Genomic DNA, 23,683 nt, shown 5'->3' with positions numbered 1-23,683 from the left:
GCCCAAAGTATAATCGTATCAAATTTCTACTTAATACTCTGTTTTTTATTATATGTGTGTTCAATGTACTAATTAATTTGATGACTTTGTTAAACAAATATCGGTCAACTTCCTTGAAAATAATGGAAAAGCTATCGGTTATTCTTAATCTCGGTTTAAATGATAGAAATTCCCATTATGAAATCTTTGATGCCGCTCTTTACAAGTTTTACATTTTCTAACAACTTTATTTAATACGAAATAAATCATTTCTGCAATTACAAGATTTCTCTCCTTTAATTGAAATACAGAAAGAATGCAGTGTTTCGTATTGCATTCCTTAAAGGGTATTATATTCGTTATATTCGTTTCGATAAATTACGTAACCGTTACGTAACCATTACGTCATATAACGTATATCAGTAAGCCACGATTTAAAACAGTTGAGGTTAGCAATTAAAAATTACAAAGGGTGGAATCATTTGAATTTCAAAAGAAGCGCATAGTTGCTCAAGGCGCATAGTTACTCGTAGTTAATTAAGTTGAATTAATTTATACTTTATTCGATTATATAAATATTCAACGTTGAAGAGAAAAAAGTGTAAATTGGATATGCGTAGCTACACTTACTTCGCTTGCGAAACGGGAGACTGGAACAGCATATTCTCGTTCAAGAGTCACAAGTTACCGTTCGTTTGTTCCGCGCGCCTATCGCTCGATAAATCCACCGGTACGTATAATTTCTAAAACACATACGGTTGATAAAAGGCTTGTGCACAGAGTTAAAACCGGGGGGACGCCGTGTTTCGTTCGAGAGCAACCGTTAATCGCGATCTACACTAACCCATGTTCGTATTCAAGTCTAAAGACTCAGCCAATCACAGTGACCATTCGACCGGCAACGTCCAATCATCGCGGCGGACACTCGCGTAGCAGTGGTCACGTGGTATGCTCGATTTCCCTCCAACCGCACCAACACGACGTGAACGTTCCGTGCGCTATCATCAGCCGCAATCGGATATCAATAGAATTTGCATAAAAATCTATATACGCGTCCCTGGTAAGTCATATTGCACGCCCGAAACGATGAGACACCGTGTATTTTATGAAACAAACATACCGTCACACTGCCGCTATCCTGTGCGTTAAGATACAGGCGACAAAACTGTTTGAATTTCGCAATTTTAAGGATTAGTGTTTTTCATGGTGTGAAAAAAGTTACTAGAAATTCAGAACGAACAATTGATGAAAAAATTCTATTTTTGTCGTCAAGATCTCTTGTTTGCTTGATATCAGATGTAAAAGATATGTATTTTAAAAATATGTATCATCTTATTTTAATAATCGCGTTACGTAACATTTGAGATGTATAGTTGGTAGCACTATTACTAACAGTTTGAAGTTCCTCGTAAGAGTAACGATGTAAATGAATGTTACAGTTGAATATTGCAGTTGAAAGTGTGAATGGTTCAAATAAGTGATTGATTTATATAGGTATAAGCAACAATTTCTTTTATTTATTGTAAATTAATTCTGTTATCATTTTCAGGCTTCATGATCATTACCAGTTTTCTTAAAAATTCGATTCATTTCGTTTGTTTTTAATTCAGTATCATTATTGTAATTATTCGCGAGGAATTATTCGCATCATACTACAACTCTTCATATTTGTTTCAAAATCAGGAAATTCAAAGGAGAAACTCGCGAGTCGTAGTGAGGTTAAGTTTGAAATTATGTCGCTGTGGTCAAGGATGATGGGATATCGATCAAAGCTGTTAATCAGTGAGTACGCCAATTAGTAGACAGTATTTCATAACAAATAACAATTTTCATTTTTATGTCAAGCCATACGTTCAAAGATATACACTCCCGTCCATAAGTCACCGAATACTACGACAAAATGAGGTAATTATATTTGAAATGACTTATTTTATAAAACGAAATTACTACTTATTACATATGTATAATATCTAGAATACATATGTCAAACAATTTATATGTCAAAAAACCAAGTAGTACATAATATATCTTTGTGCAAATATGACGACCAGAAATAACCGTGACATCTTTTCGTTTAATTTTAACAACATTTCGAAATGAATTTCTTTCCACGCTTCTTCGAATTTCTTCCATAAGTATTTTTTTCGATTTTGCACACATTTCTGAAGTCTTTTGTCCAATATCATCCTATAATACATCTATTGGATTCTTTGAATACATATACATATTTTTGATATATTTTGAAATATATATTCAGATCATATACATAAAATATCAGTTTTGTTTTCAAGTATTGTTATAAAATAGAGTAAATAAAGTACATGTAACAAGATTTTATAATAAAACAAGTCCAGAAAATTATATCTGTGTTCTAGTAACTATTTTAGCTGAAAATAAGCAAGTGTCTGATGACTTATGGATGGGAGTGTACATTATAACCAAACATTATCGTCTGAAATCGATCGTTCTCTTCGTTTGATATTTATTCTCCGTCGTGTAGAATTGAAATTCTACTTGAACGATGAAAATTTGAGAAACATTGACGCGAACAAAGATCATAATGTTCCAAACTATTCCCTTCCCACACGATGCATTTGTTCTATTCGAACACCCCATCTAAGCGACTTCCGTTCCCTATCGACGTCGACACGCGTGTCGACACACCCGGAATCGAGGCTTTCATTCAGTTTTAAAGGGCACCTACAATGTAGGAAGTATGAGAGGGTAGCATTCGTAATGCATGTAAACGGCAATTTACACACGTATTTTCACGTAAAATGGTGCAAGAAACCAATATATTATTTGTTTCTACTGCGACAAAAGTGATTGATATTTTACATACACTACGTTAAAAGTTGATATTTAATACCTGCAGGTTGAAAAGGCGTTATATAAAATTCTGCTTTCAAATGTAATACGTTCAAATAGACTAGGTGTCTCGATTAATTCGTTGGCTACGAAAATACCAAGATTTTCTGATAACTAAACTTCCTCGAAATAAATTTGAACGAAATAAATATTACACGAAACGCGAGTCATTCGAAACTTCATTAATGTATTGTAAAGTGGAAAAGAAACACCGATAATGAATTTGCTTTTAATGATACAGAGAAAATTCATACGACATCAAATACAGGCTTTCACAGGAGTTATAAATAAAATATTAACACTATCTTCGAAATGTACATATTTATATTCTCTCTCCGTTTATTTCTCGCACTTCTAAATCGTGAATGTTCTTCAAATTTGTCCAGCCTCCAATCGTTCCTGGACGGAAAATATCCACTAAAGCAATTAAATCGAAGGTCTCATGCCATGGTCCGAGTTGTCGCTGATGCTCCCGTGATAAACGAACGTTCGCGAGAAGCGCGGGTCTCTCGCATAGATACGGGTAATTAAGCCTGGCTCTGAAATTAAAAACCGAACTCGCGTCTACATGCAGAGGGCGCAGAGAAAGAGGAAAGAGAGACGGAGAAAGGGAGAGAGAGAGAGTGAGGAAGAGAGAGCAAGGAAACGGAAGCTCAATCAAACGGGCGTAATAAAAAAAACGCGAACGCGGGCGCGCGCTTTCGATTCGTTACGCGGGAGCGGAACGAGCGCAAACACGAGACGGCACGCGGCCCATGAAAACGTAAAATCGTTCGGAACGAGTAGTCTGCAGCGATGCAGAAAAGAAAAAGATCCGAGAGAGAGGTTTGCCTCGGCCTTTTTCTCTTCCGGCTAGAAGCTTGGAGGGTTCGGTTTAAAGGCCGTTTTCGGCGAAAAACACTGGCCGCCTCGGTGCACGCGGCTGATTTCGATTGAATAATTTATGTTTCATTACGGCAGCCCGTGGCTTATAGACGCCTTGCAAACGCCGGCCGTTCCGTACAGGCACAGAAAGCCCTGAGCCAACACTGGACCGTCTGAATCAGACGGCCTTTCACATATTTCCTATAGGCATTCAGGCCAACGGTGAAAAGAATTTTGTATCGAGGTTATTGAAGGGACGCCGGCCGATACCGGCGCGATGCCTACCGTCCTCCTCCTCTTCCGCCAATATAAGAAGGCCATTTTTTTTCATCCCCGAGCTCGTGCTTATACAACCCGACCGAATCATTCTACCGGCCGAATTCATTCAATCGGTTTTAGCGGATTGCCGTCTCGTTGTTACCTCGATACAAATTCCTTTTTTGCGCTCAATGATTTCAGACCTGAAAGACACTGCCTTTAGAAACATCTAGTCTGCGTTTACATTTCATTCAAACCACGGTTTGGAAGATCAATCTAAGAGATATGTCACACATCGGTGGCAATAGCAAAAAAATGCGGAAGCATTTCCACTTGAGAGTTAATCGTGCTCGTCGGAGAAATAAATGGGGCAAAGGCATCTGACATAAGAATCGGACAGCGGTGAGGGAGAGCCGTGGAAAGGCTGAGAGGGAAGAGGATGCCGGAATGAAAAACATTCGGGGAAAAGTTGAAAATCGTCTGCTATATTATTAAAGCTGTCCCCATCTACCTTGGTATAGAGCTTTGCGTCACCTAAAATATCTACCCGTGAACGAAGTATGCATGTCAATATTTTATAATACGACAAGACACATAAGGGATCCCGCCCCCAAGGCACTCGATATCTTCCCGTTTGCCAGATATTGTTCGAGGGTGGAAATTGATAGGGTGGCGCTGATATAATCTACGATACACGTGAGCGCAGCAACGAAGCCCGTTTTTTTTAATTTCGTCGTAATCAATAATTCAGTTTGCACCCCCTTCGACTCCTTTGTGCGATTCTTCGAAAAATCTCGACGCTCGCGCGTTAGCGAATGATTTTTTTTAGAGTACATTAGTACGCACGATATTTTCTAAATATTTTCGGTAGGTGTAACAATGAATACATATATTTCAATAATTCAGTAGAGCTCAGATTAATCACACGCGTGTTTTACGTAGACAGTTGAAAAAAATCGTACTGACAAAGAAAATGGAATTTCAAGGTATCCACGATTCTTGTCGACCCTCTTGAAGCTGCAACGAATAAGGTAGCAGTGATTTACCGAGTGAAATTCGAGTATCGCGAAGCACGCGAAATGCGTATCGTGAATCCAATATATTGTTCATGGGATTCGCCTTATTAGATGGCTATAACTCATCGGAGATTCCGTAACAAAAGAAAACCGTATTTTGTATACGCGCTCTCTCCTTTGAGGCACAAAAATTCATTGGAAAATATTTAATTAACGTAAAGATCATCCGAGTATTCGCATACCTGTCCGAATGAAAATGTCTAAAAGAAAAATCAACGTGTGTACAATATCGTTCATCAGAACGAAACCAAAATGACAGTTGGCCTCTATGCAAATCGTACTTTTTAAGGGACGACGAATGGACGCGAAGAACGCTGTGGAACGACGGTCACGCCAAACTGTAATTTCCGCACGAGAACCAACGAAATACCTGCGATTCTTTTGACATTATCAAACACGTTAGTATTCTTCCAAACAACACTCATAAATCTTTAAGTCGTTCATCGAGTAGATCGGCTAAACTCAGCCCACGAGCTTAAAGAACAGAATTTGTAAATTCTAGAAATACTGCTTGCCGTCGTGAATTTGATGACAATTAATACGCGAGGGAAATTGTGCCAAACCAACAGTATATACAGGGTGTTTCGTAACTTGTGGGACCCACTTCGGGAGCTGAAAAAAATAATGAAAAAAAGTCATATAAATATATGTCCTATCGTTTATGAGATATAATGAATTTTATAAACAGAGCAGACTCTAGTAAGCTAGTTTTACCAGAGATGGTATATTCAATAATTGGGATGAAGAAGACCCACATGTTATTGTGCATTCAAGACATCAACACCAGTTTAGTTTAAACGTATGGGCAGGAATAATTGATAAATTTTTAATTGNTTCTCCGGATTTGAATCCATTAGATTTTCATTTGTGGGAACATTTAAAATCTATTGTATACGCAACATCGATTGAAAATGCAGAAATACTACGAAATAGAATAGAGCAAGGCTTCCGACAAATTCTAGAAACACCAAGAATGATAGAGAGAGTAACTAGATCAATGACAAGACGCGTGCAGGCTTGTCTTCACATGCAAGGTGGTCATTTCGAGCATCTTTTGTAGTAGTAATTAAAACAGAAGATTCATTATATCTCATAAACGAAGACAGATGGGACATATATTTATATGACTTTTTTTCATTATTTTTAGGCGTACAATCAGCTCCCGAAGTGGGTCCCACAAGTTACGAAACACCCTGTATATATTACAGTACAAACAAACAACAGTATACCAATGCATGCAGATTTTAATAAATAAGAGAAAGGAGAGAATCGAACAAGAAAAGAGCCAATATTTGCGCAAGAAAACTGTCAGCCGAGTGTTGTTCATGCTCAGAACGAAGACGTATTGAGAGTGGGAAAATGGAAAATAATGTAAGATCAGTTTGCAGCTACCCCTTTCTATCGGGGAGTCAGAGAGCCGTTTTGCATGGTGCTTCCAGTCGATAAGAAGACGGTCGGCTAGCGACCCCTTAACCTTCCATCGGCGATATCTACCGTACCGACTCAAGCACGAGTCAGCCTTTCGTTTCGTGGACAATGACGACGACGTTATGCAACTGCGATGATACATACGTGGATGTGATAGCATCTCGTTGATGTTTGCACGGGAGAAGGGAGCGCTCCCTTCCCGTACCTCTAGGAATGTTAACGGGATATCTTCATGTCCCTGATGCATTGGTGGTTATCGTGTAAACTGCATTATAGATTAGCTACCAGCTACGGTAATAGTAATAGCAATCATTATGCAAATAGCCGACGGCGCAATCTGCCGCCTCCCTAGACCTCCGCGACGTCTACGCTCACCTTTTACGCTGGCTCTTGCTTTCTCTTTGCTACTCGCGACGTTTCGACTAAACGGAATGATTAGTATCTTCTTACAACTTGCTAGCGTTGAAGTACGCCGTTTGTAAACGACGAAATAAGTTTTCTATGTTAGAGACGGGGAAACTAGAAACAGCTTGCTGAATTCTTCACATTCTACGGCAAATTAATTTTGTTTGTTGGTTTTACTTCGTTTGATCGTGTAAAAGAGGTGTTATTTCGTATTAAGTGTCGAAGTATTTGTATCGTTTTTTCTTTAGATGAAGAAGAGCGTGGTTCTTGAACGAATATAGAATGGTATATAGAAAAACCGATTCCGGGTCATTCGTCAAATCGGGAAATCAATTACCAGAATAGTTGGCAAGGAAGCTACGTCCTGTGTACGTTTCCCTGGAGGTTCCTCCTCCGAATAATGATTCCGGTGCGTGTCTTCCGGACGTCCTCAGTGACAGAATCGTTCGTCGGAAATAAATCGACAGGCAGTCACGAGCCATTCGTTTCTGTTGGCGAAAATGCATTTCTCCATTAATGTTTCATATTCCCCAGTAAGATACGACCCCAGAGACACAATTCATTTATATGTCGTATTCATTTATATCGCTCGGTGCGCACGGATCGTGCCAATACCCGATCGACCCTCCCCGATCGTTTGTCATGCGAGCAGCGGCTCCGTATGCGTATATCCGTTCACCGTGCACGCCATTCTTACATCCGTCATAAAATCACACGACACTGCGAGCTCGCAGGTTCGGTGTAATTACCGATGAAAGTAATTAGTTTTAACGTGAAACGTAAAGATTACTTGCAGAGAAAAAAAAACAAAAAGAAGAAAACATTGCAGGTGAAAATGAACGAACGCGAGGTAATGGACACAATAGTTCGAGATGGCTGCTTTAGTGTGTTGATTCTCTCTGTTCTACGATTTTCATAAAGATTCAGTGAAAGTAAACATTTTTAGTGAATAGGAAGTATTCATAGTCCACAATTTGTAACATTGTCTCAATTGGTTGAACTCGAATGGTATCGTGTGTCGGATTTTCACCGTGCTTGCAAAAGACAGTTCGCCGAAAGTCGACCGTGTACAATGGCCGGATAACGCCGGTACGAACGGTAGGTGATTCTTTAAGCGTGAAATAAATAACTCGAGGGAGGGCTCGACCGAAAATGTGACAGGAACGTTCCTGAACCTCACCCGTGGCCACGTCACGTTAACGAGAGAAGGGGAAAAAAAAAGAGCAGAAGGGCACATTTTAACGTCAACAATTAAAAATATTGTACATATATTATCGCGTTGGTCTCTCGGTCCCTGGCTTCATCTTTGCCCCGACTTTTACACCCGTAAGTTCATTTCGCTCGGAGTTGTCAGAGATTGCGTACGTCGCTGAATCTTCTCTCGTATTAATACGGCCATTACGATGGAATTTAGTGGAATATTTCACTGCCGTGGCTACGAGAATGCTACGTAAATAATAGTATCTACGAATAGCAGAAGAATGGATTGAAACGATGAAATTGGGCAATGTTTGACCAGTCGTACACATCGCCGAAACTATCGTCTCGTTTGAAATATGGGCACGCAGGAATTGAAAAAGTCGAATGTCTTGAAGGTGAATGGAAACGAAGTGAGAAACTGAAGGAGCCGATTGATAAATCGAACAGGCTACGGAACAGAGCAATCTCGCGCAAGAACGATGTAGGTCCTGGCCAGCGGACGGCTGCCAGACACGTGCACCATTTATACAAGGTGCCGGAGAATTGTAGAACGAAAAGGATTCGCCATCGGTGAAAGGCAAGGGAAGACGAATCGACGACACCACCGTACGAACCCACACTCGACGTCTTCCATACGTCAAAGCCACGCCAACTCATCTTCCCTGGCTTACTGAAATGTTCCAGTTCTCTCCACGCTGGATTAACACGTTGCTCAACAATTCAATTTTTCTCTTAATCAATCTTCGGATCGTCCAATTCTATTAAATCTTATAATTCCGAAGTGAGGGAAGACACGACGCTGGACATTTTACTGAAGTTCGGTCTTTTTTTTTCCAAGGCTATAAGGACAAATTGCACGGAGATGAAAGAATTTAAATTTTTATGAAGGGAGTTTCAATTTTAGGTGTATCAATCGCGAGCATGTGACGTGTATCGTGATTATGTTTCGCTACCCTGCGAACCCTTTCAGCGATAATATACTCGCAATAAAGTAATTAGCTGGAAGTTCGTTAGGTGTTGGCTGTAATTGATTTGGTTGATTCCTATTGGCGATTCAGCGAAAGCACTCGTGCTTAATGAAATGTCGGAGATAAGGGCAAGAGAAATGTACGGGCTGGTTATTGCCGTCGTTTATTCGTATTTAATGAGCGCACGAAAATGTGACTTTCCTCCATTCGTTTCTTTGACATGACTGACTACTTTCGTTCCATTTCTAAAGTTACAGCGCAAATTTTATTAATTTTGATAATGTAAAGATTGTGCCACTATGACTACTATGACTTAATTCGGTTTCTGCAACACCATTGAGAACAAGACACTCTGTATAATTAATTAGGGTAAAACGTTTTTCCAAACGTACGGTATATTACATTCGTTATTTTTATATAACGTTCTCAAATCTAATGTAACTTACGCTGAATTCCAACTTAACTGATCTAAATCGAACTCCACGGTGGTCAGACTTATTCAAAGCGAATACACAAGCCTCTGTTTCATAGAAATTAATATTTTTAATTCGATTTGAACGTATGACAGATTATTAGTCCCCTTTTCTGCCGCGAATAGAACCCGTGCTTCTCGCGGAGCATTTCTTCGCTTAGAAAAAGCTTGTGTGTATTACGTAGGGTTGAACACACACGCGTACGTACGTATTATACGCGGATACGTCGGAATTTCGTGGAGATGAAACGAAGGGGAGGCCGTCAGACAGACGTGCTGCAGTCAGATAGCGGAAGTGGTAGACGACAACTTCCGATGGACTGCATTGTGTGTACGAGTCGTATGTAAAGTGTGTAGGAATCAAATGTGAATTCATTCTGACACGTTGCTTCCTGGATTCCTCTTCTTCTTTCGATCGTGATCCCCGTAATCGCTGAGAAACATTCGTCGCAGGATAGCTTTCTCGACGATGCTAACTTTCTTACGGGGAGAAGATGGGATTCAAAAAAAGAAGAAAGAAATTTCAACGTCTGCTTCTCCCCCGATAGACCGAAACGCGGAAAAGTATCAGCAATCGACAATATTGTTCAGATACTTACATAAAGCAATATACGGAGGGTTCGAAAATCAATCAACGTAAGAACATCTTCAATTGATGGAAGAGTTTAATCATGGTAATATAGCCATCGAATATTACTAAATTTAATTGTCAGTTTTGACAATGAAAGTGCATTTGTCACGGCACAAGTCATTTTTAATGGGAAATGCCCTACGCCGGTTGGTATATATATATATATATATATATATATAAATTTATATCGTCAATATCGTCGCACTGTGCGCGGTGCGGACACGTTTTCAAGAATATCTCTCTGAACAGACAGATTTTTCAATTGCAAACGTTAAACCAGTTGCTCAGACAGTGTTATTAATACAGATTACATCTTCCCGTGGGCGACGAGCGAAATCATTTCAACCAGTCCTGATTGCCACCACATGCGGGTGCGTTTAAAGTCGTACTAATTAACACGGCAGCGATTCAAGATGTCGGCGGTGCACAGCGGAATGGGTTGAGACGGTGGAAGTCTTAAGGCGGCGTGTTCTCTCCGGGGAGCCAAGTGTTAGGAGAATTAACAGCAACCCCTGATCTTGGCCCTCTATGCTATCTCCCTAATAATAAACTGGTAATTCCCAATGCCCCTATAAGTTACTCCCTTTCAACGCCACAATAACCTACGAGTGTTAAGACGTATTGTCTAACGGGTGTTCGGCGCATTCGTTCTGCCACACGCACGAGTCTGACGATTATCGGTTGATGGATGAATCGAGGAACAACCATTGCTTCGACATCGAAAGCGAAAGACTAAATTGATTTCTTTGACGGGCAGTGAAGTGATATTCTCACGTTTCCACTGTTCGAACGCGATGAGAAACTTGCGCTTGGGAATGATGTCCAATACAATCGCGAAATTGTAACGAAGACACTTGCAACTTTAAGAAACACTTACTTTCAAATCTTTAAATCTTAATTAAGTAACACGCGCAACGACTTGGCTTGTCTTGAATGTATAATTCAAATATTCTGATGAGGAAATATCTCGTATCGTACAAGTATGTAGGTACGTGATGTAGTTTCAAAATATGTAGATAACGTGGATAACAAAGAAGAGGGGTAGTTCGCGGTTAACGAACCAGAATTGTTGATTAATCGACGGTTTCTAATTTATCCGGTGAAGTAAGCAAATACCAGGGGCAAGACAGAATTTCCAGATTCCTCGGCCACGTTTACCACGATGGAATATTGATGATCACGCGTTTTGCATATGTACCCTCTTCCGGACATTTAGCGAAACTCCGTCGACCGGAAGGTAATTCGCAGTTCGAATGAATTCGTCATGATTTCGTGAGCAATGTTCACCCGTTACATCGTTACAGGATGTGCTCACCTTCATCATAGATATCCAACCGCGGCTTGCAAAGTGCCTTGCTTTCGAGACGAGTTTTCGAGGTGTAAAACGACGGAAAGAGAGAGAGAGAGAGAGAGAGAGAGAGAGAGAGAGAGAGAAGGTGAAAACGCGGAGTTGCGAGCACATGAGAAAGGCTCGACCTCTCGACGAAAAAAAGACATAAATTTTTATCCAATACCCGCTCTAAGAACGTAACATTTCATATTCACATAGTCGTTAAACAAAATGGTTCGAAACTGAGAACAAATTTTTTCGTTTTTCTTTTTTTCAATTAAAATTAAAATGAGACTAAGTCATAAATAAAAAAAAAAAAAAAAACATTCAAAGATCGATCTTCTCGAGCTCTGATTGATAAAATTTTCAGTTGGTTCACTTATCAAAGACTCGTAAACATAAATTTCAAATAAACCTAATCACATGGTCGAGGACAGACACTAAAAAGCAACGAGAAACGTCTTATTGCGCGTAAAGGACTTGTTCTCTTGTGTTTAGCCGTGGATATCTGCTTCGTAGATTAGGAACGGAGGGAATGGTAACAGTGACCGATAAATTTCATGGCGACTGTCTCTTACTTGTAATTAAACGCACAATTTAAACGGGCCGTTAATGTCAGCATGCCCAAACCAAAGTGTCTTCTCTTGGTAAGTGTTCTCTTAGAACGCTGGTTTAAGGCTAGGATCAATTGGATCGTGTTGCGTAATAAATAGCGAAAGAGTAGAGTTCTACTGCAAGAATCAAGTTTTGTCCTTTTCTGAAACTCCAATTCGTTCGTCACAGTTGATAAATAATGATTTCAGCTGCTCGTGAGATATCTAGCGTCTAAGGTCCAAATACATACGAATCGTAACAAATTTATCGTCGTAACAATATCGACGAGATTAACATTTTACTGATTTTTTACTCGATGAAGTCTCACATAACTTTTGATCATCCGTCGGAACAATCCGCGCATGTTACGCGGCAGTTACGAACGTTATCGTCAATTCATCATACCAAACAAGAAAGAACGTGGTTTCATTATGCATGCGTATAAACGAAACGCGTTCCTAATTACAGCATTGTGACGACCCATGCCACGTACCAGTCGAACATCTGCGATCCATCGTGACGGATAAATCACCTTGGGACCACCCTCCAATCGCATCTCGGCCATCGCCTTGCATATAGACAGTTACTAATGAGCCAACCCCATTTAATTAACCGTATATAGCTTCGACGCAACTGCTGGACTATTTCCCGGCTAGCACACCACGCATTGTGCCTCTTTCGACACAGCCCTTCTTTCACTCCCGTTTCAGGGACCTGGTATTTCGTTAGCAGCCGATTCTAAGTCAGGCACATCTGTTCGATATACATTCGAAATATGATTTTAAATATTTCATCGAAGATCTTGATACATGCGGAGTAGAAATTTAAAAAAACTCGTATGTATATATCGTGTTGTATTAAGTTGATACAAAATAAGGGTTGGGGAAATTGGATACTATTATTATTATTGTTTTACTTAAGTCAAGTATTTAATCAAATTTCAGCAATTTGTAAATTTTGTTATCTTTGTGTTGACTGCAGACTGGCGCAGTTCAGTCTCTTTTTTGTTTATAATAATGCATTCGATATCTGTGATCAAATGATACATTCGAGTGTACAACGTTATGTAGAACGTCACGTATTAAGAGATTCTTTTTTTGTCATATAAAAATTATATTTATTTAGTGCACGTATTAATTTCATATTTTTTTTATTAAACAAAAGAAAATTATCCGCTTAAGCATCAAAGTACACATTACAATTCGTATCAAAAGCAAAAATTTTATATTATTAGAATGGAAAATTTTTAGAAATAATATTGAATAAATAATATTTTGAAGTAAATTCAAAAAACGCCTGAACCGGTCATTAGGCATTGATCGTACTTTGCAACTCATTATTCATTTTATTAGTGTATTTCAGTCATAACTCATATACGTAATTTCTAATTTTTATTACGGCATTAATTTAATATTACAACAATTCAGTAGCAGAATATAGTAAAAGCAAAAAAACAAATAACTGTCAACTTTTTAAAAAACATTTCCATCATCTGCCTCCGTGGCGCAATCGGCTAGCGCGTTCGGCTGTTAACCGAAAGGTTGGTGGTTCGAGCCCACCCGGGGGCGTTTATTTTGTTTTCAGAATCTTTAACACATACAATAATTTTAACAAAAATATAAACGATGTCATTTATTCGTGAGTTTCTAACTTTAACAATAACATTCTCAAATAAATTAATAATATTACTCTTACAAATTCTTTAAAGATTCTGATTCTATCCTTATCTACTAACCATATTTTATTTTCAGATATATAAATATCGCAAATTAATATAAAATATCGAGCATGATTTTCAAATATTAAATATTGTTTATCATTCTTTGCTGCTTTATTAGGAAGATTATCATTAGATATTACTTCTAAATGCCTCGTTTATCACCATTTAGTTTTTTTTCCATGATTATTAGCATAAAAGTATTGAAATAAATACTTTTTTTAAATTTTTTTATTATTATTTAAACGAATAAGAAAAATATAAATGATGTGCACATAAAATTACATTGTAAATTTTTCGTTTAAAAGTGAAAATAAGAAAACTGCTTCCAATGGCGCCGTGGCTTAGTTGGTTAAAGCGCCTGTCTAGTAAACAGGAGATCGAGGGTTCGAATCCCTCCGGGGCCTTTGATATGAAGCAATTGGTGTTTTAATTCAAGTTGCTTCTAATATTTTTTTTTTCATTTTTCGAATGTTTTATCAATTTTTCTGTTTAAATAATTAACATATTATTTTTTCGTACAACAGTAATTAGTAATACATATATTTATATATGTTAAATTTATTTCTTTGATTTTATCTAAATTTATTTATTATATTCGCATATTTCTTTAATACAAATGTGTATGTATAATTTAAACATTTGCATATAAAGAAATATGTTACATACATAATATAAGTTCACAATTTGCGAAATTCTTAGTAATATAAAATCAGTATATAGATAGAAAAAAATATAAAATATATATTATTGACAAAATATAGGCTACATATTTATATTATCCGCATTATAAAGCAATAATAAAGGATAAATAGCTTTGCGTTTTTATATTATCTTTGTTATTTGTAATTTTTAACAATTATTATAATTTTGAATAACGAACTTTACGTGGCAGTGCTGCCACACGTGTGTGATATTGAAGTGTTGGCTGTCTTGCGCGCCAAATACTCCAGTGAAGGAACTTCGTTGTTGTCGTTTGGTGTAGCGCGTCGTGTTATAACCTTGTTTTCCGCAAAAAATGAGTTCGTATACGGATCCACTTCATTTAAACGAAGAACGTTTGTTTCTAGATTTAATGGACACTTTGCCAAAAGATATTAAAGATACGAGGAACGTTTTAGAAATACGTGACAACGTGCTGTACGTGTGGAATGCAAAAGAGTATTGCGTGATGACATTAAACGTTACGGCGACGCGTGGCGAAAACAGAGATGTTTCTTATCAAGTAAGTCAACAATATTTAATTTAAATAGATATATAGATGCATGCGTAATTTATACACGAATGAATTGAAACGAACGGTGCAGTACACTTTTGCGTCGGATGGTCTGTTGTATACACACCTAACCTCCACAACGTTTCTTAAAAAAGCGCGCAAGCGCCTCGTTTTACCGTGTTCGTATATATTTAGATTTATATAATACATAGTAGATACAGTGGTTATGTATATTACAGTATAGAAATGAAACGTTGGTGTATATCATTATTTAAAATTATTACAAACTTTATCATAGGTTTTAGAAAAATTTATTTCATTGATACATGGGAACACTGTACATTTTGTACAGTGTTGTAAAGAAATTTACAATATATTAATCATGTACAGTTGAGTTATTGAAAATTATGCATATAATTGTTTACTATTGCAATAATTTTGTTTCATTACATACTCTCATTTGTTCAGTTGCTCAATTTGCGTTGTTTAATTATTGCCAAAATATAATACATAAGATACTTTTTAGATGTAGAAGAGGTAGCTTTTTAAAATATCGTGTTATTACATACACCGAAAGAAAAATAATAATGAATCTTCAGAATAGTTGAAATTCGTAAAATCTTACACAAATAGAACATGGCACAACCAATGAAAATCCAATCATCAACGAATTTAAACGTCCCTAGTCCCCTTTCCGCCCATCCATTTGCACGTTTCACAATTACACCACACTCTCGTACCTGGTGAAAATCCTGATCGTTAAAAGTTCGTCCAGCGGATAAGCTGAAATTTCCAAGTAATGAAAGAAATTACGAGAATCGCGTGAAAAAGGCTCCGATCACTTTTAGCCGGGCTAATGGCTCCGTGAAAACGGGAATGACATTTGGTCGTTGGTTAAGCAGAAGTTGCTCGATAACCTGGACCATTACCGCGGCCACGGCGCGTTCGCTTTACGATGATTACCGCGAAAGCGTTTTCTCCGGCGAACTTTTGATTCGGACCGATTAAGCTCCGGCTAAATTATGGTCCGCGATACCAATATACACACTTGTATGGGGAGGGGGTGGGGAAGGCCGCGTGCGCCCCTCACCACCACGTTCATGCACGAGCGTCCCGCGGGTTAATCGGTGTACGTACATACGCGCGCTAGTGGAAAATGATTACGTGGTAAATGAAAGGGAAGCGGCACGGCGAACTCGCCACGGTGAGAATGGGCAGAACGTTTCGTTCTCGGCTGTGCTTTTATTTCATTTCAATGGCACCGTGGGATCAGCGGGTACATTAATGCCTGGCTGGGTGTCGTGGTGTAGGCGCTCGCGCGCCACCGCGACCGACCAAGCGGACGCGCGAGAGACCAAAAGACCGGTGAGGGGATAATTTATAGGAAATGGGTTGTTCGACGCTCCGGAGTAATTTAATTAAAATAAATGTCCGTGCCGCGGAGGAACGTTACCCACGAACCCGCGGTCCGCAACTGCGAATAAAATGCAAATTCAGACCCTTCAACCGGGTTACGTATGGGTATTCGTAGGTAGGTAGATAAAGAGTACGTTCCGAGGGGGAATAGAGAAGTCTCGCCAAGGGTCAACCTCTTTCCCTCTCTTTCTCTCACTCTCTCTTTCTCTTCCGTTCTCTTCGGGGACCGATCATCGCTCGTTCACCCGTTGATTTGATAAGGGAAAATTCTCAGGTGCCTCTGTCCACCCCTTTTTCTGCGGGTCTTCCTCTCGGTTGCTCGATAGTAGAATTTCCAAGCAAAATTGAAAGGATTCGTCGGCCAGCTTTCTGAAACGATATGCGTCATCATTTCAGACTCTGATTATTGGTTTGCTGAATTGCTTTTTAAAATCGTTTACATCTTCCTAATTGGCTAGCCATCCTTTGTCAGTTTGAGAAAATAATATCAATAAACCTCGCCCTGTCCCTTCGAATTATTCAACGTGTGATCAATTACATTATCTTTTTTAATATTTCGCCGTACGTAAAGAAACCGGAAGAAATCCAAAAGCAACTGGAGCTAGTAATCCGATGAAACCTCCCTTCTTGTTCCACCCACCCTATCCGCAGCTAACAAACGAAATCAACGATCCCCGACGGAATCGTGGCTCGTTCGATAATTTTTTCTAAGAGTCGATTGAACGACGGTCGCCGAGTGTCCCGAGGGCCACTTTATCGCCGGTACGTGCATGCGCGTTGGCCGACTGAAATATCGGTCGTAAATAATAAAAGTTAGCGAGCGAGGTTCCTCCCTGGCGCGCACGGCGGGACTTTAAACCGGAAGATAGGTGTCGCAGGATACGGACGAGGCAGCGTAGAAGGGTGGTAGATGGGTGAGGAGGGGGGGGGGGGGTGCAACGAGATGAGGAGGGCGAAAGAGGCAGCGCGGGGCAGCATCAGGGTGTGGGGCGGAGACAAAGACGCGCTATTGTCAACCGCTCCGCCATCGGAACCACCATCCGCCGCGGGAAACTTTGAATCATTTTTATTGCATAGAGTTATCTTTGTTACCAGCGGAACGAACGTCTAAACGCGTCCTCTCTGTCCCTTTCTCTCCCCTTTCTCCCTTCGTCTTCCTTCCAACCGACCCCACTGACACCCAACCACCCCCGCCCCCTCCTCGTCGTTCGTACAGGTTATTCCCTACCGTCGTTGGTCCTCGCCTTTCTGTTTCCCTCTACCTGCACCACCGCCACCCTTTTTGTTCTTCTTGCTCGACGCGAGATAATACGAACGAGGAAGCGTTCACACCCCTTTGGCTGCCCAAATGGAATAAGTTCTTTAATTCGCGAATTTACCGCCGCTCTAACGAATTGCCCGTCCTTCTAGCCGAGATAACAAGCCCAGCCGCCCTCCCACCTTCAACTTTTAATTCTTTCCTATATTCCAGAATCGTCGGGCGAATCTCCGGACAAAGAATTGAATTCGACTGTCGTTCTTCCCCCCTTCCCCTCCTCCTCCTCCGTATTTTTCAAAAAAAAATTTCCTAATACCTCGTCTTTTCTTTGTCACTGAATCACCAATCTGTCGAATTTCATAAATCTACGAGAGAGAGAGAGAGAGAGAATTTTTTCAACTATCTTTCATTTCGATTCCTTCGGGGCAGTTTTACACTTTAATCGTAGGTAGTCCCGGCGCGTTAAGGGAACAAAGAAGGTGAGAGAGATTCTTTCGATTTATGGCAGGGCAATTCGCCCAGCTTACGCGAGCTTCTCTACATACCATCCAGCTAGAAAGAGGCCATCTTATCTAAATTAAAAGTGGTTACTCGCGAAATGGCGTTCCAAGGTCGAAGCGCACGGAAAATCCTGTCTCAGGCCGAAAGAATGGAATATCACGTAATAAGCAAAATCCTCTGGACGATAATTAAAAAGCAATTTTACGGTGACATTTGTACCTACAGCCGGGGTTCCTTGCTAGAGGTAAATACTCGGACACCGCTGGTACACCGCCGCGGCAATAAGAATGCATGTAGGGATGGTCGCGCAGCTATACGCGTGTGCTACCAAACATACAGGGTATGAAAAAAACTGGACGCCCAGGTTTAATCAGATTATTCTCCGTTTCTCAGTCGCTGGGAATATTTTCAAACTGCGTGTTGTAACATTTATCTTGCGCTGGATAGCTCCTTTCTACGCGAAAGAAAATTATTATTCTTAGGGGGCGGGAGGAGGGATGGAATTACTAGCGCGTTAAGTATCACGCAGTGAAACAGTAAAAGGGTATTTCAATTTTCTTTCGTCGTCAGATTGTCCTGTCCTCGACAGAAAATTATAATGAATTCGATCCAATAACATATTCAACGACTGCAAGATTAATTAAAAATCGACGATTTGATTGCTACCGGTACCAAGGCATCCGAAACAGTTTTAATCCAATTTTCGATACAAGTGAATTCGTATCGATACCCATACACGCGTGTAGAAATTCATACTAACCCCTTCGCAGAGTTTCGTGGCATCGCGCCACTATCCGCATCGCTCGTTGAAGAAAGAAAGAAAACGACGCAGGGGCGAAAAATGTATCCGTGGCACGACGGTAGAACGAAATACTCGCGGCAGAGAAGAGAAAAAGAGGGGGGAAGAGGTATGAGTCGGTCCATGTCTACCACAAAAGCCATTGTCCGCCACTTACTGAATTCGTCCAGGCTCTCTCTCTGTCTCTCACTCTCTCTCTCTCTCTCTCTCTTTCTCTTTCACCCTGGCGCCCCTGTCCGCACAGAGCACACACGCGCTACCAATGTAAAACACTTCCCGTGAATTTTATTGCTCTACGTACCTCCTCGTACACACTTGCACGTACAAAACCACCTAACCTGTGCGTCCGCCAACTGACGGGACCACCCTCCACCCCCTTCGTTTGCTTGTACGGCCGTGCTCGGACCTCGCCGCCGTACAGGGTGTAAAACAAATATGTGTCGAAGCCCAGGCTTTGCGTTCCATCGAGACGTGTCTTCTCGTCCGAGCGTTGCGACACTCGTCTGATCTTTCTGATGGAGAGGATCAGAGACTGAAAACCGAAATATTTTGAGGTTTTGTACCGGTATTTGCTCCCATATTATCGTAATATAACCGCTATCTGGGAAATCGGTTTTAATACCGGTATAAGATGGTCATACCGGTATTTTCATACATATTTTATCGGCATTTGATATCCACAGCGGTAAAAATACCGAAATATATACCGGTACGGCATCGCTTTACCGACGAAAACACATTTTTCATTTTCTACGTTCAGTGATTCTTGTTAATATTCGGACATCGTGCTATTTCAAAATATTGTTGTGGATTTCGATTGTTCATAATAGTAAATTTTGGATTGATTTTTTAATAATATAATAGAACATTCATTATAGTTTATAGTAACGTAAATTTTATTTATTTATTGCGCATACTTTTCTTAATGTCAAGCAATAAACTATGTCGAAACGTAGCGTGCAAAATATTCGGACATTTGAGGAACTACAATGTTTGAACCTGAAAATTGTTAACACAAACAATAGTTAATATTTTGTTAGGTAGCCCTTAACTTCAATAATAAATCGCAGACGCTTAGGTATATTTCTAGTAATTTTTTTTAAGTAATTTAGCGGAATATTCTTCCATTCTACGATTAATTTCAGCTCCTCTTTCGATTTATTGACGTGCGACAATTAGTCATCTTTCACCGAGAAAAAGGAAAACCGTATCGAGAAATCTGTCATCTTTTAAAATTAAGTAAGAGTATCGTGGCTGATATTGTATGGAGATACAACGATGAATTAGTATTAAAAATAATAAAGGATACGTGTATGAGCGTCATCAAATTTACTATCGGCAGCTTTATGAAAACATTTGATCATTGTCTCTTTTTCCTTTTCTAATATATTAATATTTTATTTACATTATTATACTGAATTACATCTACCGACCTAACATCGTTTTAACACCATTTCGGTTTCATCAAACGTAAATCGAATAGTAACCTAAAAAAAATCGGTTATTTTACCGGTATCCGTAATATCCGGTTCGGTCTCTAGAAAGGATCATGCTTTTCCTTGTTTAGAAAGCTGGAATTTTCCCGCGTCACGAAGAACATTAACCTCTTGCCCTGTAATGACGTGCCACACACGTCGAGAACTTTTTGTCCCTGTTGTTAATTTGGTATTAGATTTTTATTTTATAAGGTTACATTCCCTTTCCTCTTAGATCTACAAGTCATGTCTTTTAACTGTTTTTCTAAACCTTTTTAATGCTGTCCATATACACACTTGTACATATATAGTTTAATACATAGTTTAATATTAATAGAACAATAGATATCGAGTAACTATTCACATGTGTACATATTGTACATGATTCACAGTTATTCCTAACAGTCCCAAATTGCAACATTTTCTCAGTTTCAAGTATTAAATTTTAAATTTATTATTATTACATTTAAATGTAACCCAGACAAAACAAATGATAAGTCTTGCTTCTTAATCATTTCTACCCAGTGATATCGTACCGACGAGTTCAGAAAGAAAGAGAAAGCGACGAATTATTGTACACTTGTACTCTCGTTATGGTCCGCGAACCAGTTGCCAACGCGATGGGTTAACAGTGAAAATCATTGATTGAAACAGCAGTTTTGCTCAGTTGGACAATTGCGCCAGTTTTCTCGAATTACATCGCACAAACACGCGCAGATGTAAGCAATATACAAGGACAATCTGCTCCATTGTCAAAGATGCCTATTAAAACGCGAAACGTCTCGGAGGGTGATAAGCGTGCATGAAACGCCCCCTTCTCGCGTCGTTTCTTCTTAAAAATCATTACTTTAATTAAATTTGATGAATTTCCTTCCATCACTTTTGCCAGCGGCAAGCTGTTGCGAAGAAATTTGTTGAGAAATTTTCGTTTGCATATTTCATCGCGGGGAATGAGAGATCTTTAGACCCTCGCCCCTTGGTTTTGGTTCGCAAATTTGTTAAAAACCGCCGCGATAAACAGAACTCTGACCTAAATCTTACGAATACGCGCTTACGGGATCGCTTAGAACGAGCCACCAGGGTGGGAGCGAAACAAAGGCGAGAAGGGGGTTCGGCTTTTTAAAATACTGAAAAGGAAATGGCAGAAAATGGTGGAACGAGTTTATCAAAGAAAATATTCCACGGTAAATTCTCCAAAAAAAAAAAGAAAGAATATAAAAAATAAGAGTAATTGCACAGTACATAGTCTACCGCGCCCCATTCGTTCCAGCGTTAAAAACGAAAAGAAAAGCTCTTAAAAAAAAAAAAAAAAAGTGTTCGATTGCCCTGAGTATCGAAGGATGAGATATTCCCATAGTCAGTTGGGCGAGGGTTGAAACGAGGTGAAGTAGCTCGCGCGTTCCGCAGGGGGTGGCTTTGTCAGCCCTGGAATATCTTGGCAGGCTAATGCATTTCCTTTACAGTTTTAATGGGCATTCATAACTAAGTTTAATAATGCCGGTAGGAGGCCAGCCGTCGCGGTTGCATATCTAATAATTCCACGGGCTCTACCTCGCGCAGGAAGTGGCACACAGCCACGGATTTTAGTGGTGGCTGCTCTCAGTTCTTGACTCGAAGCTGCGCTCGAAGGCGCGCACGTTCGACCTCTTTCTCTCTCTTCCTCTCCCGCTCGTCTCCCCCTCCCCCCTCCCTCTTTTCACGCGCCCTCTTTTCTAGGTCCCTCAAGTCTCGTTTCTCTTCCACTTCCGCCGGACGGACACTTGGAGAGTTTTCACCCAGCATCGAACCGATTCATCCATTATTCGTTTTACAACCTTTCGCCCGTAGTCTCATCCGAAACTTCCCGTTTTATTTCTGACGCACGACTGCGACTATATATACTTGTCAGCTGTGAAACGGCCTCTATTATCCTTAACGGCATAAATGTTTAGACTTGCAATTATATGCCGACGATGAAATTGCAAAACTGAAAATTCTTTTGTTTCAACGCGAAAAGTGAGCGCACGAGCCACGTCTAAATAATCGTCCTATAATACCGTCTTACGTGCCGCATAAAGGAGGCATCGATGTTTATTTCATACGCAGGGAGCGATAATCTCAGCGACAGGACACCGCAGAAGGCTGGTCTTAATGCCATTGTAGTACCAGCTCGAACAATGAGACTGATCACGGCTAATTGCCATCCATTTAAATGGAAAACTTTGGGGGGGGGGGGCGATCCGTGCGACTTAATCGTCCCCGTAGAATCGTGTACAAGGAGGACTCGTCTCCCGACCCCCCTCCCCCTCCCCCCTCTTCTCACTCCCTCCCCCACGTTGGAGATCCACGGGCAGCAATGTTCTCGCGGGCGAGAAGGGGTTCCGGCATAGCCGGTGGCATAATGGCGTTTTGGTTGTGGGACCGAGATATAAATCCCGACACCGTTATGTGCCACAGAGCCACCATCTTAGCTTGGTCTTCGCCGCGTCGTCGGCGACGCAGAGCGAAGCCAGCGGCGTCGTCTCCTATAAATAACCCCGAGACAATGGACACTGTCCAAAACACGGTAGATCTTACGCCTTTAACTTGGGTACCAAGTCTTAACCCTTGCCCGTGCAGGAGCAAACCGCCTCTCCCGGTCGTCAGCCCCTACCTACCCCACTTTTCTTCAGTTCTCTCGCTCGCCACCTCCGAGCAAAGACGCCGCCTCGAAACCCTCTTCCAGCAACGGCGGTGGTGGCAAAGGAGAGCCCTCGGTCGCGAGTTCAACGTCGCCTTGGCGGCACACCCGAGCTTCCTCGCTCGCCTGCCTCTCGCCTCTCTCCTCCACCACCTCCTCCGTCTTCTATCTTCCCCCGCTGGAATTATAATGTTTGTTTCTAACAAATTACCATGATAATGCCGGGCGTCGCATGGCGAAACCGTGTCTTCGGTGGCACACTTAAATTACGCGAGCACGAACAACGCCGTCCCGCTGGTGGCGAGAACGCGACCGGAACATCAGCAATGCTGCCGAGACGGCCGGAGATTCCTGCCGGGTAGTTGTAATGTTAATTAGCCACTTACCCAACCGTACACACCCCGTACACACACAATCGGATTCCTTCACTTCCCGAATTTTCCTGATCTTCGAAATCGTCGTCGGTCGACCGATGAAAGTTCTTTCTTTTTTTCTCGATACTCTTTTCTTTCTTTCTTTCTTTCTTTTTTTTTCTTTTTTTTTTTTTTTTTTGTTCGTCACTATTGACA

At 40.4% G+C, this 23,683-nt stretch overlaps 1 long non-coding RNA gene and 2 other non-coding genes across 4 annotated transcripts; all 3 read left to right on the top strand.

The window, feature by feature from the left end:
- Positions 1–1,383: 1,383 nt before the first annotated feature.
- LOC122532266 lies at positions 1,384–4,726 on the top strand. Of its 2 annotated transcripts, none has more exons than XR_006307476.1 (3): positions 1,384–1,473; positions 1,663–1,761; positions 4,171–4,726. It is a non-coding gene; the product is annotated as an uncharacterized LOC122532266 (long non-coding RNA). The 2 variants fall into 2 exon arrangements; XR_006307477.1 differs by lacking the exon at positions 4,171–4,726 and adding an exon at positions 1,825–1,915.
- Positions 4,727–13,567: 8,841 nt separating this feature from the next.
- Positions 13,568–13,641, top strand: Trnan-guu. The gene has a single exon. It is a non-coding gene; the product is annotated as a tRNA-Asn (tRNA).
- A 482-nt stretch (positions 13,642–14,123) lies between these two features.
- On the top strand, positions 14,124–14,197 carry Trnat-agu. The gene has a single exon. It is a non-coding gene; the product is annotated as a tRNA-Thr (tRNA).
- Positions 14,198–23,683: the final 9,486 nt, after the last annotated feature.

This window comes from Frieseomelitta varia, unplaced genomic scaffold (assembly GCF_011392965.1).
Source record: "Frieseomelitta varia isolate USP_RPSP 00005682 unplaced genomic scaffold, Fvar_1.2 scaffold_445, whole genome shotgun sequence".
In the NCBI taxonomy this organism is placed as follows: Eukaryota; Metazoa; Arthropoda; class Insecta; order Hymenoptera; family Apidae; genus Frieseomelitta; species Frieseomelitta varia.
Note: the sequence above shows the minus strand (reverse complement) of the source record. Positions and strands in the feature narration are given on the sequence as shown.